Raw genomic sequence first — 23,503 nt, forward strand, 5'->3', positions numbered from 1 at the left:
GCAAGCTGAGTCCAGGGGCCAGCAATCAGAACACATTTAAACAAAAGTAAAGGGAGATACAGAGAGAAAAAGTAGGCATAGGCCAGCTTTGTAAACCCTTAAAAATTAAGTTAAAACTTCTTAAATTTATTCAGTAGACAACGATAACAGGTGAAATTCATTGAGCTGGTAAGTAGTGGAATAAAAAAGAGTGTTTTAAGTTATTTTTCCAGGAGGAATCAGAGAGGGAGAAAGCAGAGTCAGAAAACTGAGTAACAAGAGTTTATCATGAACTGAGGAGCAAGAGTTTATCATTTACTAAAGAGAGCAGTTAATACAATAAATATTGTAGCAGGATTAGAAACACAGGTGTGGTCTTGAAGGAGGAACTGAAGATTTTAGAATCTTAGTAGATACCGTATTTAAGGGAGCTGTTTCAGTAATTTGAAATTTGGTGCCAATTTTGAAGAGGAGTTGTGGTTGTTTTGTTTGTTTTTGGTACTGGTGATTGAACCCAGGGGCACTGAGTTACATCCCCAGTTCTTTTTATTTTGATACAGGGTCTTGCTTATTTGCTGAGGCCAGCCTTCAACTTGAGATCCTCCTGCCTTAACCTCCAGAGCAGCTAGGACTACAGGTGAATGTCACCAGACCCAACAAGGAGTTGATTTAAAGAGGAGGAGGAGGATGTATTGGTATCAGGACATATAATTTTAAAGAACGTGACGACTCCTGGACAGAAGCTGAGCCTCCCTGGATAATTGCTTCCTGAGATGGATTCAATCATTGAAGCTTGGGTAGTGGAAATCCTAGCACTGAGGTGAGCAGAGGGCAGTGTGGAGGTAGGCAGGGATAGAGCCTCAGGAAACTGAGTTCAATCAGTTGGCTCATTCTGTTGAGCAGAGGTAGTAAGCACAATGTTGGACAAGGGATGGGAAGGTAAGAAGAGGATGAGCTAAGAAGTAACACAATGATTAAGTTCACAAATTTGGGGATCATATGGATATGATTTCAAGTCTAAGTTTTCATTTCTAATTGAACTTTGGAAAGCTGTATAATTTGCAGGAAGCTCAGTTGTGTAATCTATAATGGTGCATGACCAAAATATATAACATAAACAGCTTAAAGAAGAAGACTTTATTTTATTTTATTTTGTTTGTTACCAGGGATTAAACTCAGGGAGGCTTAATCAATGAGCCACATCCCCAGCCCATTTTTATTTTTATTTTATTTTGATACAGGATCTCACTAAGTTGCTTAGGGCCTCCCTAAGTTGCTGAAGCCAGCTTTGAATTTGCAATCCTCCTGCTTCAGGCTCCCAAGCTGCTGGGGTTACTAACATGTGTCACTGTGCCTGTTTTTTCTTTGGGATCATAGTTTCAGAGATTTCAGTTTGTGGTCATCTGGTTCCAAAGCAGAGAATCCTCATGATGGAAGGATGTGGCTGAGGAAAGTTGCTTAGCTCATGGCAGCCTCTCTCAGCAAGGAAGAGAGAAGGGGGCCAGGGACATTATGGTCCTCAAGGACATGTCCCTCATGATCTATTTCTTCTAACCATACCCCTCATATCTACATTTTATACCCCCTTCCAATTGTCCATTTAACTTACAGTGGATTATTCCATTCTTGAGGTCAGAACCCTCATGATCTAAACACTTCCCTAAAGTCCCGCCTCTGACCATTTCTTCATGGAGAACCGAGTCTTCAACATACGAGCCTTTGAGACACATTCCAGATCCAAACTGTAACCAACAGGATTTATAATAGCATCTTGTAAAGTTTCAGTAAAATGTTTGGCATATCAAGCTCTTGGTATGGTTGTATTTATTAAGATTTCATTCTCTATGCTACTATGATAGGAGATTGATATTTGTCCTGAAACTTTTTAATGTTTTTTTAAAAGTCTGATTAATTCCTTATTGTTTATACTTGCAGTAAGGAGGGTGAGTGTTCACATATAATTATGTTGCTAGAAAATGCCAGAAAAGAGGGGTTCAAAAAAACATTGATAAGTGTACCAATTAATAATCACACCCTAATATTCATCCTCCCTCCCTATGAATATACATACTTGATCAATGGTTTTATAAACAGTCTTCCCTTCCCTCCAAACTAATAATAGATCCTACACATTATCATTGTGGTTTCCCATTGGTAAGGCAATAGGTAGGTAGATAAACTATATATGTGTAAAATTATACATAAAATCATAAATATGATTTTATAATTATTATATATTCTTTCAGTTAACTAAAGATTAAAGAAGAAAAAGTATTTGGGGGGTTTGTCCTATTTACTAAAATCATCCTGTTCCTCAAATAGGATGAGTTTGTCAGGAATCTTTGAATTGCAAATAAAAATAACTCCAACTCAAGCTGGGCTAATAAAAAAAGAGGGAATTTATTGGTTCAACTAACTGGGAATTTCAAGAGGAATGGCTTCAGGAAGAGCTGTATTGAAGGGCTCAAATAATGTCTTCAGGGTTTTCTCTTTCAGGACTTGGCTCTGTGTTTTTCTGAGTTAAGTCTTTTCTTGGTAGGCCTTCTTTTAGTGGCAACATGGTTACTAACAGCTTCAGACCCTTAATCTCTACCTTTAAAATCTCTAGTAGAAGCAAGCAAGTATTTCTTTTCTGGTGATGCTGGAAAACAGTCTCAGAGTTAGCTCAGATTTTCTCTAATATCAAGCACCAGTTCCCAAGACATTCATGGTAGCAAGGAAAATGTGATGCTCTGATCACCTTGGCTAGTGCCACTTGCCTTTCCCTGTTACTGAAGATGAAATCATGGATTTAAAATGAAAAGGGATGCTTCCGGTGAAAATCAGTATTACTAGGGGCAGGGGAAAATATATTATGAAGGCCAAAACTTCCCACAAAAACTTCCTATAATTCATGATTTAAGTTGTTAGTAAAGATTCACATTTAACAGATACCACCAAGTATAATAGATGAAAAATCCATAATCACACTTCTCACACTTCTAGGTCCCTGCCTTTTAGCCTGCTAACCCTATGATAGCACATTCTAGGCAGTCAATCGATACTTGTTGAATTGAGTTCAACCTGATCCAGACTCATGGTTTCTCAGGTTTTTCTCACAAGTCATTCTATTTATTTTTCAATACCAGTTCTACAGATACATGGTAGAGAGCAGGAAAGTAAGGGTTCTGAAAATAAAATGTATCTTCAGATATTTTGCAGATTGTCCCTATCCTCTCTTCTTCCTGCCCTTCAAGCATCCCAAAACTTCTTCAGAGAAAAAGAAATGAAGGTCTCTAAATGACCAATGACTTTTAAGAGGGACCCTGATGAAAAGCTGGAGAAACCGTACCAGATGTAGAAAATTAATAGATGGATGGAAAAACATAAGCTGCTTCTGAATGAGAGAGAAGAAGGCAATGACTCTTCCCAAGTGTTCTGGAGGGGCAGCTCAAAGCACTTTAATGTTTGATGAATGTGATTGAACTCTTTTCCGCTACTCAAGGAAAGACAGAAGTGCTCACAAGGGCTCATCCTGTGCTGGCTCACTGCCACCATTAACCTTGTCTTCTGCATATATATCAGGGCTTTATACTCTGCTTCTTGTGTTTTAAAATTTTGCATTTAGCCAAGAAAATCTGTGGCCAGTGAATCCAGATTATAAAAAAAGGTGCTGGAATGGGATCCAGGAATTTAGGGTGGGTGCTATATTAGGAATCTTTGGACAGTTATAAGTTTTCAATGTCTTCTCTATTCTTTCATCTATCATAGACTCCACTGCAAGAGCGCCTCCTAGCTATACTGTCTAGCTATCATGGAAGAGGTGCATGGACAGTTGTTCTAAGATTATAGATTCAAGTTATTTGAGGACAAAAACCAGAGGATAAAAACGTTTCCTCTGGGTGACTATTTAAGACATTTGCTAGTTAATTAAAATACTGTGTCTCCTAATTTGATTGTAAAATACTGAGTACAGAGGAAAGGCCCAAATCACAGTTCAACCACAAACCCAAACTGCTAGACATCTTGAAGGTTGTATGTAGGAAACTCACTACTACATATAATCCAGATGAAACTAGACTGAGGAGAAAACAATGAAAAAATGAACAAACATGATGGCAGATCCAGATCAGAGAAGACCTGAAGAAAGATATCCATCAATCACCAGGATTTGTTCCTGTCACTTATCCAAATTATTTCATGCACTGTGGGATGCTGCTTTTTTTGTGGTGTTTTAAGTGACACCACAATTTCCAGAAGTCCTACATATATTGTGAGATAAGTACCCAGAAATCAACTGGACATCAAAATAGGAAGTATTATAGGCACATTCCATTTTGGAAGATGCAATCTTTAGAGAGGTGGAAAGGATTTGGTTAGCAGTGCATGCTGGAATTGCCAGATCCAATGTATTTTCTGGATTTAATGTATCAGAGATTCAGGTATGAATTTGGGCTGCTACTTTATTGATGGGGAGCTGCCTTTGTTCGATATCTGAGCAGAAATGAGGAATTGGACTTTTAAATTGTTATTTAGAGCTATGAGAAAAAATGTATTTTATATTTCTTTATTTTACAAATTTTCTAAAATCAGGAAAATATTTAAGCAGTCAATTGGCAATGATCCTACACTTTTCAATTGACAAAGCAATTTTATAATAATTTCTTGATTGCTGAAATAATGCTTTATAAGTTAGGTATGATTGATGTTATTCCACAAAGGAAGATACTAAGGCCCAGAGATGTTTAATGTCTTTCTTAGCTTCCATGAAGAGAACAGAAATCAAATGATCATACTTGAACCCAGATATCTTTCCATGAAGGTTCAAACTAACCATCACCAACAAGGACAAACAAAGGATCAAACCTAGGCCCACTAGAAACATTTGGAACCGAAACAGGATGAATGGTGGTGGATGTTATCTTTTAATTTAGTCTTCATGTCAAGGAAAGACAATCCTGTGATAAGAATGATTTGGAGAGGTGAAACACATGGAAAAAATGAGGAAATTGTGAAACAAAGTGTTGTGAATTTTGTTGTTGTTATCAGTAGTGGCATTTATTGTTTTTAATTACCTAAATGGCATATATGACATGATACTTAATCTTAAATTTATGACACTCTTTAATTGTTAGCTGGATGTCATGGAACATACCTGCAATCCCAGCTACTCTGGAGGCTGAGGTAGGAGGATTGCAAGTTCAAGGCCAGCCTGGGCATTTTATAGCTCAATGGTAGAGTGCCTTTGGGTTAAATTCTCATACCACAAACAAACAAACAAAAAAACCAACCAAACAAACAAAAATAATTGTTTATTGTTTCTTATTTACTCCTGTGGCTTTAAAATTTTTATATTAAATTTTTCTTGCTACTATGCTACCTCTATATCCACAATCAGAAGCTACCATACTCCCCTGTTGGTTTTGCTGGAACACCTGTAATTAACTCCCAGCACTGTCTGCCTCATTTAAATTGCAAACCCATAGGGAAAGCACTGGGACTAATTACCCATTCTGCAGCCTACCTTGAATAGACTTTCATAACACCAAGCCTGACTTTGTCCCACTCTCTTGCCTACTTTTATACTATGCCTTCTTGTCAGTATAGCACTCTGTACTTTTCTGATAAGGTAAGGCTATGGCAGAACAGGTGAGCATGTAGCTTTATCTGTGGAGGGCACATATGTTCATCTCTCCACTTTACCTCCTTAGTGTCTGACTTCCTGCTCCTTAGCTTTGCAAACCTAGTCTGAACATTTACTTGCCTGAAGCCAGTAGCAGATGAAATTCATTAGGTCGTGCCAGTGCTATTCCTGATCTTCACCCCAAACCTCAGGAAACAAAGCCAGGCATGACATCCTCAGCTTTTATCTTCCTCTGTTTGCCTAGGCCTAGAAAGTTGCAGATAGGATGCATCTAAAATTGGAGTTTAGGAGGAATACTTTTTCAAAGGCTTTTTACTGGGCAGGAAATGCCACATCTGAAAGAGTAGCAGTGTGTTCCTATAGCTAGAACAGATGTCTGAACTGATTTAAAACCAGCATGAAAGATAACCATACTTTTGGATTATAAATTCATAGCATAGAAAAAAGAGTTGGCAATTATTCAGATTGTGTATTCATTGTAAGGAATCAATTAACCATAGAAAATTTTGGACTGGGTATGTTGAGTAACCAATAGCATAACTGAATCACAGTCATCATTATTTCGATTATTTAAACATATAACTGCATTTACAACTTCTTAAATGTTAGATGAAAAACCTAGGGCTCAAGATTTGGTCAGTAGGAATAAGCCTTTGCAGTTGGCACTCGAGGCCCAGCTTCTTTTCCTGGCACAGAGCTAAAATGGCACATAGAACTTTCATCAGCATTAGTGTGTTGCTCATTTAGAATTTAGGCAACACAGTGAGCAGCAATTATCAGCCAAATAGCTGGGAAGTGAAAATGACCTAGTAATCAGGGTAAACATACATTATACTATCATATTCTAATGCATAAATATTAGAGAGAAAAAAGACAGAACATGGACATATAGAATCTTTCCTTTAAAGGCTTGTATGAAGGCAAGTGCTGTTCTGGCTCTCTTAAATGGTTTTTGGATGACAGCTCCTAAACATGCTGATTTGGTAAATAGTAGGTCATTGTCATCATTTGTTCACTTACAGGTACCATGACCAAAAAAGGCATTGCCCTGAATTTTATTAATCCTAAACTTGGCTCCTGATGACCAGGAGACATATGGAGAGATGATAGCAGCTTGGTGGGAGTTTAGACATTATAAACTTTGCACAGCCAGTTAGTTGCTTTAGCTGCTTATTGCAACCCAATTGAATGTTAATACTACAGAACCTTTTTTCCTTTATTAAGCTTGGAAAATATTAAAATCTGCCTATGTCATTTTATTCCAAGCAAATTGGGTGGGGATAATATCAATGTTGCCAAATGGTGCTACACTGAGCACCTGTATTACATGCTGTGCTACATAAGGACAGAGAAGGATAGGCAGAATATTTATCTTTGAAATTCATATTGATGCAATATACTGGGAAAATTAGGCTTACTGATGGGAAAAGTTCATTGGAAAGGTTCTAAGCAGCAGGCACCCTTGATTTCTCACTTTTTCTATTAGCAGCTAACACACTTGAAGAGAATAGATCTAAAAATGCCTTGATAGCAAAAGAGAAAGGGGGTGATGCTTATAGAGGGTATTTACTGTTTTGGAGGCACCCAATATCTTTTTCACATTCTTTAAATCTTCTTAATATCTGAGGATTAGATATAGGTGCAGTTTTGGTGGACTCGTGAATTCAGCTGCCTATTTGACCTTTATAGCCTGAAGTTTCTTTCTGCCTGATTGCCTTTCTTACTGTTCCAGGACAGCCAAAGTAGTGAACATGTGCACTAAACTTGACTAATTACTCTCATGTCAAAAAGAGAGCCCATTAATCCCAACATAATACCTCTATTGAGATTCTGCTGAGAACATTGGGAGCCACCTGGTTCTTGACTATTTGTTTATGATCATGTGTATTCTCCAGTTGCCTCCACAAAATACAGTTCTGCTCAGATTAACCATTTTAATTTTATCTAAAAGGCTGAGAATGACTATTTCTAGTAAAATCTGAGTATCAGAGGGATAATCACATCTGGAGTGAGTCCTCGGAAGTAACAGGGTATGCAATAACATCTGAATATGCATAACATCCAGACTCTCAATCACAGGGATAATATTAATTTCTTAAAATGATGGTTCTTGCCCATGTTTCTAGATCTTTCTCTACTATATCTTGTCACAGCTTAATTAATTAGAATAGAAATGAGCCACATGTATTTTTGGGTCCAAGCAAGAACCAATAAACATAAGACAAAATTACTAGTGGGATCTTCAATCAGTCTATACCTAAACACTGTCTGTACTCAGTAGTCAAGATTGCAAAGAAAACTGCACTCATGGTGCCCAGAGAGAATGGTTTTCCTTGCCATCTCAGCAGCAGCCAGGCAGCATTTCATATTTTTTTGTCTCTACAGAAGACTAAAATCAAAACATGTGTTAACTAAGATGTACAAATAATTTGTCTTTGCTGCTACAAGGGAAACAAACATAAGGTATAGTTTCTGCCCATAGAGAGCACATAACCTTTTTTGCAGAGGTTACCTGAAAAACAGACTTGAATGTTCTGTGCGAAAGAAGTTTAATCTTCAAGCTAGAGAGAGAAGGAAAGATTTGGTGGAGAAAAGTTCCTTAAGAATTACTGTGTACGTTGAATAACCAGATGATTTCACAGGATTTCATAGCCCAGGCTAGACCTCCATGGAGTCACTGCTTCCTACAGCCAGTAGAGCAGCTGACTTTACCTAGGATGGCCTCTTTTAAAGAGGACTTAGGATGGTGATGACTCAGTGATGTCAGCTGTGTGTGTGTGTGTGTGTGTGTGTGTGTGTGTGTATGTGTGGTGTGTAAGTGAGTGGGAAAGAGAAAAGTTTTGTGTTTTCTACTTTCCCTGAGTGTCCTTGAAAGCAGCAGTGGGAGTCAGAGTGTATCACAAAACAATTTCTTTCCTCAAATTGTAAATTCCTGCAAGGAAGAAATTTGTGCAAAATCAATGGGGATACCCAAATAGCAAAACCATGTTTGAGTGGGAGCTCAGGGGATGCATACCCTTCCATCCTCTTGCTCTCTTATAGTGGAAAAACACATCTGAATTGTTTTGGAATAGACCATTTCCCAGAAGGTTTCATCTCAGACACCTTTTAGGTCTTGCATGTAGCTAAGTTATACTAGATTTATTATATTTACTTGCTCTTATTCTGTGAAATTAGAAAGCAGTAGAACTGGTATTTCTAGGTTTCCATTCTGAGGTAACATGTGAAAGAATTAGGGTTCATTATATCATTTAACCCAATTACTACCTTTATTATGATAAAATATAGGAGACAGAAACTATTCTTCATTTTTGTTTTCAAACGGGGGAAAATGGAGGAAGTTTCCAAATATAATTCTTAATGTCAGAGTTGGAATGGGAAGTCTAGTCTTCTAACTTCAGAACAGCTTGATTCACTAGGGCATGTTGCCTCCCTTTGAGCATAAAATAAAAATAGCCCAACTTAATCAAACTATGTTTGCCAAGTTCCAGTCTATAGGGAACTTTTATTTTCATAGCCAAGAGTAACACACACTTTATACTAGGCAATTTTAATGGCAGTATTGGGACAACCTATACTCTAGCCTCACAAATGGAATTAAAAAGCCATGGGTGTATTTACCTATTAAGAATGGTGTTAGAGTACGAGAGCAGTCCACACTAGAAAATAAATGCAAGGTCCCTTCACCCAGTTGGGAAAATCTCTTGTTCAGTTCTGAAACAAATATCATTTGTAATGCTTTCCCTTCCCTGCTGGACTTTTTAACTTAGGTAAATTATAACTCCTATAAGGCAAGACCTATATCTTATCTCTGTCTCTCAGAAACAGTCGTTGAATGAGTGAAAAGGTGAATGAGTAAATTAATAAATATTTTTAAGGCAAAAATGAAAAAGCCAAACCACACAATCAGTTTGAATCCAAAAATAATGTAGTAAGTGTACATTGAGTGCCAAGCATTATTCTAGGAGATTTCTGTTTATTAGTTCATTAGTTATCAAAACAATTTTGTAAACTAGGTATTATTGTTAGCACTGTTTCACTGATGGGAAAAAGAGGTGGTACAATGTGATCATGATCTCAGAGCTAGTAAAGAGAGAAGGGACTGGAATCCAAAATTGGTGCTTTGATAATTTACGTACAGTCTGGTACACAAAGAGCCATGGTAAATGCCAGTCAGATTATAAGTGACCTAACCAAAGCCTTTGAAATTGTCTGCCAAGTAGGTAGACCATTTTATCTTGACTATCTGTACAGTGTCACAAGAGCCTCGGCTTTCTTCCCCAGAGGAGGAACTGGCTTGATTTCACTCAGAACATGGGGGGAAAATGTGTACAGAAATCAACAAATAAACAGTGTATAATCAAATTATAGAATTCCAGGGGACAAGTTTGCAATATAGGCATTCCAAGTCACAGTTCTTAAAGAAAGGTTTATTTCACATTTTCTCTGGTAGTCCAAGCTGGCCAGCAATATAGGAGCCTCACACCAATGTGGGTTCATCATACAATACAACTTTTCTCCCTCCTTCTCTCCCTCCCTCCCTCCCTCCCTTCCTTCTTCTTCTTTTATTTTTCTGAATAGCTATTTGCCCTTGGCAGCAGGAGAGCCTCAGTTCTCAGTCTATCACTCTGACCTTGCAAGTCTTTCTTACCGCTAAGTAGTGGTAGGAGAGGCCTCTCCAAGGACTTCCTTTCATGCCAACTCAAGTAGATACTCTAATTTTGCCTCTCTCTTTCTCTTCCATTCACTTCATTCTAAATAAATACTGGGAAGAAGAGTCAAATAACCTAGAATTCAAAGTGAAAAGCGTCCCCTTCTTTGCCTTCCTCATACCTCTGGTAAATTTATGTTCTCTGTACTAAACCCTGCTTGTCCCAGAGCCTGGCTTTATTCTTTTAGGTGTGAGCTCTGAAGGAACAAAAGGCATTTCATACACAGAATTCTTATAACTAAGCAAGATACTTGGGAAAAAAAAATATCTATCTGAAGTTTAACGTAATTTGTTTTTGTTTTAGAAAAATATGTTTTGTTCACTTTTTCATACTTTTATTGTCAATACAAATAAAAAAAATTATCCTGAAAGCTACCAAGCCACCTCATTTGGCTCTCACAACTCTGATAAGGACCCCAATCCTAATAGAACTATCATTTTGTGATACATATGTGATAGTATGGTAAGGCACTAGGATCCAGGAGTGAAGGGTAACAGGAGAGCCATGAGGAAACAATCACTTTGAGACAAGCTGCAGTGTGTTGACTCTTTTCTAGTGTCCAATCACCTGTGGAGGTCATAGTCTAGATGAAAATCTGGACACTTTCTGTTTCTACCATTTTACAGTCTTGGGTTTAAAGACAGGGAATAGGATGGGCCCTCAGTTCTACTGTGACCACTTCCCAGAGAGCAACACACATTACATTTTGGTGCAATTGCAGAAATATGTGTGATCCTTTCTTCTGCTTCTAACTTGACAAGTGTGATTTGAAAATCTCTGCAGAATTCTGCTCTGCTAAATATTCAAGAAGGTGTCTGACAGAGTGAAAGAAGGGAAATTAAGCAGAGACAAAAAGAGCCAGGTAAGAAAAATAAAACATACAGTTACTGGAATTTATAAAATACACAGATTTTATTGGATCTTATTGGGAAAAACAAACCTGCCATATGAATTATTAACATTTTACCATTATTTCTATCAAATTGTAATGTTTCAAGAAAAAAGGTTAGCAAGCTTATGACAGCATGATTCCTTTATAATTCCTTTAGTTTTATTTTATTTAAAACATTTTTTGGAGAGTTATTTGGAGAATGTATCCCTGTGTCCGTGTGAGAGGAAAACCCCACCCCTTTATTATGGTGTGATGATTCTAGTCCAAATGCAATGAGTTTCTGGAAATGGCAAGTGAGACACTTGTTGCCATGGTGATTGTTAATAGTTCTGACTCAGATATAGTGTTGCTATAGCAACTGCATTGAGGCCCTTGGGAGGTGGTGCAGTCTTTTTTTTTTTTTTTTAATCAGCAGAAAGAGGCTAGGAAGAACCATTTTAGTTGCTTCTGCTGCACTGCAGTGACGAAGCTTTCAAGGCTATTTCATCTAGATGAAAGATTGTCCTGTTCCTGCCCTGATGAAGCAGATATGTTATACCGCAGGATAAATATAGTCCCATATATCATAGTAGCAAGCACATTATCTGCCTTTTAATGAATTCTAATTTTCTGATTGTAATGGTTTCTAATAACACAGATAGTCTCAAGTGCATACATTGAAAAATCCTTAATGCAACTGGCAGTATGCTAGAAAACCAAAGGTCAAATACCAAATAGGCCCAAATCACTGAGGTTTAGACAGCTTCAGCTCATATACACCCCTGTAAAAGGGGGGGGGGGGGCACACATAGCTAACAAAGCATCTGGAAGATCTATTTGGATGGTCTTGGTTTAGTTCTCAGATTGTATGCTTGTATTCCATTTTACATATACCCAATTCTTAAAATGGTGATTGGCATGCAGAAAGTCCTCAATCAATATTGCCAGTAAATAAATGAATCAACTTATCAGACAGTGGTTCTTATCTATTTATTTTTCTTTCTAAGACCATTCATTTAATTTTGTATACTTGTAAGGCCTTTACTATATTCTGTTATACTTAGAGATGAGTGTTTTAAGCCATCCATGCTCTCAAAAACCTGATAGGTTGGTGCAATTCTCTTATGTCAGGGTGACTTCCCATTTTCTAGTGTGAACTTTCCTACATCCTTTGAGCTTTCACTAAGGTGTATGGAGCAGCTGGAACAGAATTTAAATGTATCTCCTCTATGCAGCCTCTTCTGTAGTCAGTAGCTAGAGCAGCTCATTAAGACCATCCTTACTGCTAAACAGGAGTTATAAGTGACAGGAGAGATCCACTGGCTGAACTCTGATGAGGGCTTCTTCCATATTCAGTTCATTTTCAACTAACCTATTTTTGTTTCCTGTAGTGACTCATGGGCTAAGATGTTTCCTCACCATAAAAAATATAAAGTTTCCTTGAGGGAGATCACAATGGCTTCTTCTTTGCACATTTCATTGGGCCAAGCATGGTGGTTCATTTAGTAAGAACCCTGTAAAACTAAGTTAAATAAAAGTAAATTAAGTGTTTTCTTCTGCAACTTATCTTTTGATTGGATTCCTTCTTCCTGTCTCTGAGGGCAACCCCTAGTTAATTAGAAAAAATTAACCCCTAGTTAATTAGGTGCTAATGTGGAGGGTGTGTATTTATGGGGGGATCCTCTTATGGTGGGAAGAAAGGAAGGCCTCAAGAGTAAGATGGAGCTTTGAAATTCTCTTTTATAACATGCCATTGAAGCAGCCCCTTATTCTTCCCATTTAAGAAACCATGCCAGGATCTGTGTATATAGTACATATTTGTGGAACAAATGGTTTTCTTATTCTGGAATCCATAAGTTTTATACACGGTTTGATGATTCCAGAAAGTAGTTTCAGTTTTCTTTTTTCTTTTTTAAAGACAGAGAGAGAGAGAGGAAGGGAGGGAGAGAGATACAGAGATAGATACAGAGAGAGAATTTCTTAATATTCATTTTTTAGTTCTCGGCGGACACAACATCTTTGTTGGTATGTGGTGCTGAGGATCGAACCCGGGCCGCACGCATGCCAGGCGAGCGCGCTACCGCTTGAGCCACATCCCCAGCCCCTCAGTTTTCTTATTTCTTGGTGTTCCCTGCACAGCTGGAAACTCTAACAAAATGTTGGCTATATGCTAATAAACAATCTAGCCCTCATTAGGCTAGTATGGAAGACAATTTCTCCCTTAAATAAAAATCCTTTTGCAACTAGTTTGCCAGAATGGTTCCCACGTTATTAGGCTGTGCTTAAAATGTGTGAAAATGAATGAAGCCTCTCACTTTCCACTTTCATATTTCATTTCTGCTTCTTCCTAATAAGTCCCTAAATTTTCAGGGACTTGGTATTAGGTTTATGTTCCTTTTCTCTCTCTTTTTTCTTTCTTTCTTCTCCTTTTTACTTAATTGAGAAATTTTAAACATGAATGGAATATTTACTAGAAATATATATTTTTTAAAAGCTTCCTTTTAAATGGTGCTGATAAAACAATACCTTGAGAATGGCTCTTCATAAAGGTCTGGCTTGTCTTCCTCCAAAAACATCTATGAAGGTGAGAAAGAAAGTGAAAATACACAGTGACAACAAAAACAATGACTGATTTTGTATTCTTGTAAGGCCTTTACTATATACTGATTTTGTACAATTGTAAGGCTGTTACTATATTCTGTTAATTATATATCTGTTATTCTTACTATATTCTGTTATTATATTCTGTCAATGGTGGAAGGAATATGAAGGGTTTTCCATTAACTACAGAATCTTTGGAAATAAATTGAAGGACACCATTAATGGCTTACTTTGATTATGCTCAACAGAAAGTCCTTAAGAAGACTATCCCTGCCCCCCATCTGTTCTGTGATTCATAAAAGCTGGCGGTTTCACATAAAATCTTGAGCATCTACCCCTCTACTCCTAACTGCTTCTTTCCAGGGTAGCAATCATGCTGTCTTCTCCCCTTTGCTTTTTCTTGTTCACAGTCAAGACTACTTAATTTTTTTTATTGTAGTAAAAACATATAACATAAAATTTACCATTTCAACTATTTTTAAGTGTTTAAGTATATTCATTGTTGTGAAGATCGCTCTTTTTATATCTAGTTAGAAACCTGTAGCAACAGAAAAAAAGGAGGGACTAATGAGGAGGTGGTGGGACCTAAATGTTTCATTAAAGTGTAAATGTAGTTTCTACAAGTAAAATACCATTGAGAAAAGAGACAGGGAGAGTGGTTATAGTACATATAAACTCCAGACAGGGAGTGGTGGTTATAGAATATATAAACTCCATTTTTTTTAAACCAAGAATTAAACTCTTGGGTATTTAACCACTGAGCCATATCCCCAGCACCCTTCCCCCTCCCACACACACACTTTAAAATTTGTTTTTAAATTTTGAGACAGGGTCTTGCTAAGTTGCTTAGGGCCTCTCTAAGTTTCTGAGGCTGGCTTTCAACTTGCAATCTTCACCAGCCTCCTGCCTCAGCCTCCAGAGCAACTTAGATCATAGGCATGAGCCATCATGCCCAGATGACATCCATCTTTTCAGAATGTCAGAAAGCCAGGATGTGGGCATTTTCATTCCCAGAGAAATTCATATAAATTCACTGAAACAGTTGTAGACATCTCTCCAAATCAATCATATATCTGGGAAGAAAATTCAGCCAGTGCTTGACTGTGTAGGGAGTGCAAGCCAACATAGTGACTATGAATAAATGCTCAGAGCAAAGAAAGAAAAAATATGGTGAAGGCTTAAAAGTCATATTTTTGCAAGTGGCTTAGCAAAATCTACAAGAAAATTTTAGAACACTGACTTTTCTAAGAGAATATAACAATACTTCTAAGAAAGAAAGCAGAAATCTGAAAGCATTTTAAGGTAGGATGCAAAAGCAGAGGAATGAGAGAAATACTTATTATATGTTTTACTCAGCATTTAGCCCTGTGGACTTGTACAAATCATGTAAGCCTAGAAAGCTATTGAACATTAACATATATACATGCATATAAATCAAGACACTTTGCACTTACTTGTGAACTAAGGCTTTGTTAATGACACAGATAGTTCAAGTTCTGGATAGTCCAAAAGAGGAAAGATCACTGTTGTATGGAATTATTAGAGAGATCTGGAAAGATTTGGCTCCGTAGGAAAGTGAGAATAAAATTCCAGAAAGGGAGAGTGGCATGAGCAGAAGCTTTTATTTGTTTTGGGAAAATGGCATCCTCTTCAAACTGTCCTCAGATAATCTTATTCTCACAATCTGTTTCAATTATTTGTTAACATTTCAAAATCTGACACTACATTCTGCCCACTGTTGTCTTATCCAGGGTTCTTCTGATCTTTTTAGATTTGGTGTGGTTTATTTACCCATTTCCTGCTCATGGATTTCTCTCAGACAAGAATATCAAACATTTTGTGTCTCATGAACACATTAACATTTCTAACTTGAGTCAGATCAGGCATTTTGGGGGTAATCTCCTCTCATAAGTTTATGAAGTAGTCAGGGTTAATGATAATCATCCTATTTCACAGGCAGCCATGCTAAAATGTTAAAGGACTTCCCCAGTCTTTTGCTTCTATTGTGCAAGAAAACGTAAGAGTCTAGATTTAAATCCAGGTTTTGCCTTTTGATAATACAAGTGATTGAGCACCAACAGTAAGGGAGGAGAAAGGTGGTGGAAATTGGTAAATGAAGATGTTTTATCTATTTTGGGGTGGGGGTCCTGGGGATTGAACCCAGAGTTTCTTAACCATTAAGATATTTTTCCAGCCCCTTTGATTTCCTCCCCAGCCTTTTTAGTTTTTTTTTTTTTTTTTGGGGGGGGAGGACAGTGGACAGTGTCTCACTAAGTTGCTTAGGGCCTGACTAAATTGTTGAGGCTGGCTTTTAACTTGTGATCCTCCTGCCTAAGCCTCCCGACAATAGGATTATAGGCATGTGCCACTGTGCCCATTCCTCTAATTATTTTTTTTTAAGATGGTGAAGTTGTAAGACTGCAAATTTTTTGAAGGGACTTGACTTTCTTCCCCTTAAAGACACAGAAATATCTACTCTAATTAGTTATTTGACTGTAGGTAAAGGATGTTAACATCAGTGTGTCCTTTATGAGGAAGAAAGATGAAGGTACACAAACTCTGAGGCTAGTGAGAAGGGAGACTCAGTCTGGACAGATGCTGGGAACATTCACTATGGAGAACAAGAAATATGAGGTATAAAGTATGTGATTTAGCAAATTAATTACGGTTAAGTTGAAGAGAGACAAAAGCAAAGACCCAAGAAAGAAGAAAAGCAGAAGGGATAGTGATCCAGGGGTGAATATAATGGCAGCAGGACGCATTCCAGAAAGAGAATGTCATATATCCAGTGCAGGTTTGGTAAGCACAGTTATAGCATCTGACTGCCAAGAAAACCACCTCTATTCACTTTCAAGGCAGGCTAGTATGCACCGTATTGCTACTTTCAACAGTGTTTCTGGTCATGGCATATATAAGGTGGTAGTAGCCGCATCTTATTGATAATATAGAACTTCTATGGACAAGAAGGCACTGGGCTGACTGGAGGGATGGTTGGTGGTATGAATTTTCCACATAACAGTATAGTAAACCTGTTCTAATAATCTGATGTGATACATGTCAATTTATTTCATGTACCATGTAGGTACATTTTTATTGCTTCAATCTTGTCATCCTTTCCTTAATGCCACTGGCATTATATCAGAAAACCAAAGTCAAACACATAATATACCAAAATCATTAAGATGTAGACTACTCTGTAGCTTTAGGGATAATTTTGTGTTTTTTGTATGCCATGCACTTTCATATGCTTTTGATTTTTTTTTCTAATCTGTAATTTTGTTAACTCTATTGGTCTCTCCCTTTCTAAGGTGTAAAGAGGACTTATATGTAGGAGTGTGTTGTGGTTTGGATATGAGGTGTCCCCCCAAATTCCTGTGTTAATGCAGAAATATTCAGAGGTGAAATGATCAGATTATGAGAGCTGTAACCTAATCAGACCTTCTTAGTTTGAATGACTAACAAGGTGGTAACTGCAGACAGGTGGGGTATAGCTAGAGGAGGTAGGTCACTGGGGGCGTGCCTTAGAGGGATTCATCTTCCCTGCAGTCCCTTCCCCTTGCTCTTTGTTTTCTGGCTGCCATGAAGTGAACAACTTTCCTTTACTGCACCCTTCAGCCATGATACTCCACCTCACTTTGGGCCCAGAGAAATGCAGTGGGCCCACCATGGACTAAATTTCTGAAACCATGAGCCAAAATAGTCTTTCCCTCCTTTAAGTTGTTCTTGTCAAGTATTTTGGTCACAGGGACACAAAGATGGCCAACACAGGGTATAAAATAGGGTCTTGTAAGTAAGAAGAATCATAGTGATTATTTATTCATTACCTGTACAAATTTGCAGAGTTGAACTCGGCCACATTTTAAAAGAAAACAGTTAAAAAATAACATGAATTTTAATTTTGTTTTGTTTTATCTGGAGAATTATTATTCAAGCTGCAGGAACTCACATTATTGACAGAATTTTAGAGTTGGAGAGAACAAGACTGACTTTTCAGGCTTATCTCATATTCCACCTTGAATGATATGTTCCATGCCAGAAATATAATTCTGAACCCAAGAAGCACTTGGTAACTTGCTCATTATTTAAACGTGATTTGGATATACATAATAAAATGTCCAGTATTCCTTCTTTTCCACTGAATTAATGCTAATTGGCAGTCACTGTCAAGCTACTGGTTCTTTGCCTGACCTGCAGTTTCTAGTTCTCTCTGATTTCTAGACCCTCAGCAGAGAGAGCCATCTTACCTGACAAGACATAAACCCATCTTCTTAAGGACTACTACACCTGCCTTTTTGTATTAGTTTCCTAGGACTGCCCTGACAAGGTAACACAAGCTGGGTGGCTTAAACAACAGAAACTTATCATTTCAGTCTGTATGCTAGAATTTCAAGATCAAAATATCAACAGGTTGAGTCCTTCTAAGGGCTGCAAGAAAGACATCGCTCTCAATTAGCTCTTGGTAGCTCTATAGCAACCTTTGGTGTTTCTTGCTTTGTAGAAGCATCACTTAATCTCTGCCTTCATCATCATCATCTCCTTGTGTACATCTACATGTCTTTTGTTCATGGAGACAACAGCTACATGGGATTAGAATTCATGCTAATTACACTTAACTTGACTGCCTCTGTAAAGACACTGTATCCAAAAAGGGCTACATCATGGGGTATCAAGGGCTAGAACTCAACATATAAAATTTGGGGAGACACAAGCCAAACCGTAACAAGAATACAGATTTTCTGCATCATAAAACACAAGAAGACAATATATATTTTTAAAATTTATGTTGAAGTCAGTTTTTTTACTTTGATGTCTTCATTGGGACTTTCTCTTTCTTAGTAATCTATTTTCTTTCAATTCTAATTATCTCCTTCAAAGAATTTTTTCCTTATGTTTTTCTTGCTTCTACTTTTAAAAAATTGTGTATATTTATGCTCCTTTTATTCAAGAGAAGGGTTACTATCTCTTTGAACCAGTGGTTATCAATCATGAAAGTAAAGTAACCCAGTCCCAGGATTATAAATTGTGTTCAGATCATTTATTTCTTATAATAAGTAAAATACTCAATTTTGTGAATGATTTGTACTTTTAAAATATGTACTTAAGAATAACTACTTCCTAGTCACTCCATTCATTTGGATTATCATATGCTCTCTGAAGAAAGGGTAGTTATAGCTAGTATAAGGGAATTTGTATGAAATGGGGAGACTAATTACAAAAAAATAGTATGAGCTTATTTCTCAATACCTCTCTGTGTATTGTTTGAAGTAATATTACATTATTAAACTTGAAACATTTATATATCTGCACCCAAAGGAGTGTTCCACACCCACAATGTGTGTCAAGGCAGAAAAATGGATGAGAGTTATTACTCCAGAGTCATCAAATTATTGGGTTCCAGAGACCTTCCCTTGGGAGGTAAAGAATAATTTATTTTTATTTTAGACCTGTTCTACTCAAGTTAAAATCAAATATTGTATACATATTCCTACATATGACAAACCTAATTTTGTTACATTTGACAAAATTTAATTGGCTGGTTTTACCTTCATACTTTGGTATCCATCTAATCTTTGAGTATTAATAAGCTTCAATTTTCTCACCACATTTAAATATTAATAATAAGTTTACATGAATAACACCAATACTGGGCAGAAAGGTTTTGGTTTTAGTATGGTGAGGAAACTAACAATTTACACTTTGGCCAATCACTTAAGCTTCAATTTCTTTATCTGTGAGTGATGGTGAGTAATGGTGTTCACACTCTATCAGTAGCTGCCAATCATCATTTATAAGTTTTGAAGGATAATTTTTTTAAATTAAAATCATGATTTTTATACTAAAGATGAAAACATATTTTATTTAATTCATTAATTATTGAGGAAACTAGTAAGATGTGATAACTAGTTCCCAAGATGAGTCAAACAACACACGCATATAGGCAATAAGAAAATGTTTAGTATGAAGACATGCAAAATTTGTCAGTATCCTCAAGACATATTTCACCAGAAAAATATAGTTTGCTTTTTTATAGTCAAGAATGATTTGCATTACTATATATATTCTATAATTTACAAATATGTAAAATACTTCAAAGGCAATAAAAGGTACAGGTTTCTTTGAATGAAATAACCTGTGAGGAGGTATGGACAGAATAGCCAGCAGTCTGTTCTAGTGATTTAAAGATGCTTTACAATTTTTCTGGTTTAAATACTGAGTTCTTTGTTTTGAAAAATGTTCTAGAGAATCTCAATTCATAATAAATATGAAAAGTGGAGTTTCTTTGGTGAAAATGAGTATAGGGTTTGACTAAGCTAACTTCTTACTCTTTCTCTTGAATTAGACTGAACCAGTGTTTTTGAATACCTGTGTAAATCAGTTTGGAAAACTTTAAATGATTTCTGTAACTACCGATTGGCTTTACCTTCAGTCTTTCAACTTTCCTCCATACCTTGAGGAAAATGGGTGCTACTATATCTCCTCACTCTACTCACTCTCTGCTTCTCTCTCTCTCTCTCACCCCCCCACACATACACATATACTCTACTATAACCAAAAAGCAAAAATAAATATCCCTTTCATTATATATATATATATATATATATATATATATATATATATCTTTACAATTTATAATTCCAAAGCTGTTTACAACTGTAGGATTTTCTAGATCTGAATTGCATAGAAAAATTACAAACTACTTAAAAAATACTTCCCCATCCACTAAACTTGCACCCAAATAACCTTACAGTACTCTTGAAGATGAAATATAAATGTATTGGTTGAATTTTAATATGATCCCTCTTTATCATTAATGTATTCAGTTTATTTTCTTAGTTTTGAAAAACAAGGCCATATTTTTAAATGCCTCCAGGCATATGTACCAAAATATCTTTATAAATTCTGCAATCATATTTCCATGTTTTATTTCTATTTCAATTTGTATGAATCTTAAAAGTATTTTGTCATTTGAAGACTATGAAGGGCTTCCTTCAAAAATAGCGTACTGTTTTCTTACCACCCACTCTGGCCTGAAATCTTTTCCCCTCTATCCTGTCATAGACTTGATGGTACCCTTGCCTCAGCCATGGTCCTGGAAGGACACCTGTGGCATTCTTGTCTTAGTAGCAAGGGTGATTTCATTTGTTAAAATGTGGGTCCTCTACTAGTAACTTCCATTTATGATCCAGTATCTTATTGTCCCTGCTTCTTGGAATGGGATTTGGTTCTTTATGCTTGCTGTTTGTTCTCACTACTGTGTCTTCCATAGCTTTGACTGATAGCATCTGTCTGTTCAACTGATCTCCTGCACTTGACCTTTTGACTGCCAGAACCCAAGATGATTTTCCCCAGCACACATTCTCATTCTCTCTCTCTCTCTCTCTCTCTCTCTCTCTCTCTCTTACTTACTTATGTTAAGAATACCTTTATATCTTCTACTCTTGTGTCATTTTGGTTATTCTTTCTTGTTCTACCCTTTTGCTACCGGACAGGGTAGAACCTAACCATCTCTCCATTGTATCATAACGGGGTTTTAAAAGATCAAGATATTGAAATAATCTTCAATGTCACTTAGCAAAATCCTAAAGACTAGTTTCCTTGTCCTGAGACTGTCATACTTCTCCCCTTTCCTGAGGTCCTTCATGGCAATATAGAGTATTTTCATGAGACAAAACTTTAAATAGCATCATATATCTTTTTTTTTAGTCCTACTGGTTCCACTGTTTGGGAAGTTCTCTGTTTTCTCCTCCTTCTACAACCTTTTTGTTGACTAAGGCTGAGGCTTAGATAAAAGGAACAAACTGATCAAACAACCAACCTTTGCCAAGTAAAGACTACCTATTAGCTCTTGTGCTCAATGTTTTGAAAATCTTATTTATTCTGCATAGTATTCTTCTGAAGGAGATAATATCATTAGCCCCACTTTATAGGTGAGGAAAGAATGAGTAAGTTGCCAAGGTCATCCAGCTGACAATCTTTGAAACCAGGATTTAAATTTGGCTTCCTGACTCTAAAGCTTAGCGTGCTCTGTACCTCTCAGGATAAAAAACTAACACCACAATCTAATACAGACCATCCCAATTTATGATGATTTGACTCATTAATTTTTCAACTTTACTATGGTGTCAAAATATACATTGAGCCAGGCATGCTGGTGCACACTTGAAATCCCAGGGATTTGGGAGGCTAAGTTAGAAAGATTGTAAATTTGAGGCCAGACTAGACAATTTAGTGACCCTGTCTTAAAATTTAAAAAATACAAAGGGCTAGAGATGTAGTTCAGTGGTAGAGTGTCCCTGGGTTCCAGCCCCAGTACTGAAAAAAAGAAAAAGACACACTGAGTGGAAAAATATACTTCAATTTTTGAAATTTGATCTTTTCCCATCCTCACAATATATATCAGTATAGTAGACAGCAGCAACAAGCTACAGCTCCCAGTCAGCCACACAATGCCAAGGGTAAGCTACCAAAACCCTATAGTACACTGTATTATTAACCTCTGATGTTCAGTTAGGTGTACTAAAGGCATCTTTAAAGAAGCATCAGAAAGTACTGGCAAAGGCACAGGTCAGCAGATAGGGAGGCTCAGGCTTTAATCCCAGCTGTTAGATAAGAAACTCTCGGCGGGGCTTCTATTTTCACATTTGTAAAATTAGATTGTTTAGTAGGTTGTCTCTAAGACTTCCTCCAAAAATATAACTGCATCCTGAGGGGTCTAAAAAACAGTCAGTAGGAACGTCTCTGCAGTTTGGGGCTGCGACAGCACTGTACATGGGTTAGGCTTATTTCGTGAGGTTAGTTATGCAAGTCAGACCAGCTCACTTACTTTGTCCTTTCTTGTTCTGTGTCAGGCAACTACTGAGTGAGTCAATTGAGAACCAGGCAAGTATGGGCAGCAGAGTTATTACCTATGACTGTTGTCACCAAAGTGGCAGGTCAGATCACCAAATGGAAAGTCAAATGCAGTCTACCTTAGAGCCAGTCCCTTAGCAAAGAAAAGTCATTGCAACCCAGTAATCACTGGATTGGGGTATTATGGAAAAGGGGGGAGGTTAAGAAGAATATACATGGAAGCTGCTTTACTTTCAGTGAAATCATACAGTTTCAAGCTGGAAATCTGGAAAAAATGCTATAAAGATTCTTTGGAACATGACTTGAAGAAATGAGTTTTGTCTGGGTATTGTTGGAGGGCCATGAACAGTAAGTAGACCATGATGTGTGGTAACCACAAATAAGGATGTCAGGGTATCTGTTATTTTGTCTGGCTGGCTCTCCTTCCTTTTGGAATCTGTTCCACAACCATGCCAAGTGATTCTGATATGACTATCTCTTCTGCCACAGGGGTAGGCAGATTACTCAGGTGGCTAGAATATCTCATTCACTAGGGTCCGTATACTGATTAACAAGAGATAGATATTAAATAAGTAGAGGTAATTAGTGCCCTTCAGCAGGGAACAACTTTTGTGGCATGAAGAGAGAGAGGATCTTGTTTTGAGTTTATAATCTAAAGATCCTTGCAAAAGGGGAGCAACAAGCAACAAGTGGGCAACACTACTTGGAAAGAATAAGCCAACATTAGAGGAAATAAGGGCAAGAGAGAGCCACACAGGGCTAAGGGCATTATTTAAATACTCAGCTCCTGATTTGCCTGAAAACAGGAAATACCCAGAATTTTCAGATTCATACATCAATAAATACCTCTTCCCCTTTTACATACAT

Source organism: Spermophilus citellus (assembly GCF_964194105.1).
Source record: "Spermophilus citellus genome assembly, chromosome: 7".
Taxonomy (NCBI): domain Eukaryota; kingdom Metazoa; phylum Chordata; class Mammalia; order Rodentia; family Sciuridae; genus Spermophilus; species Spermophilus citellus.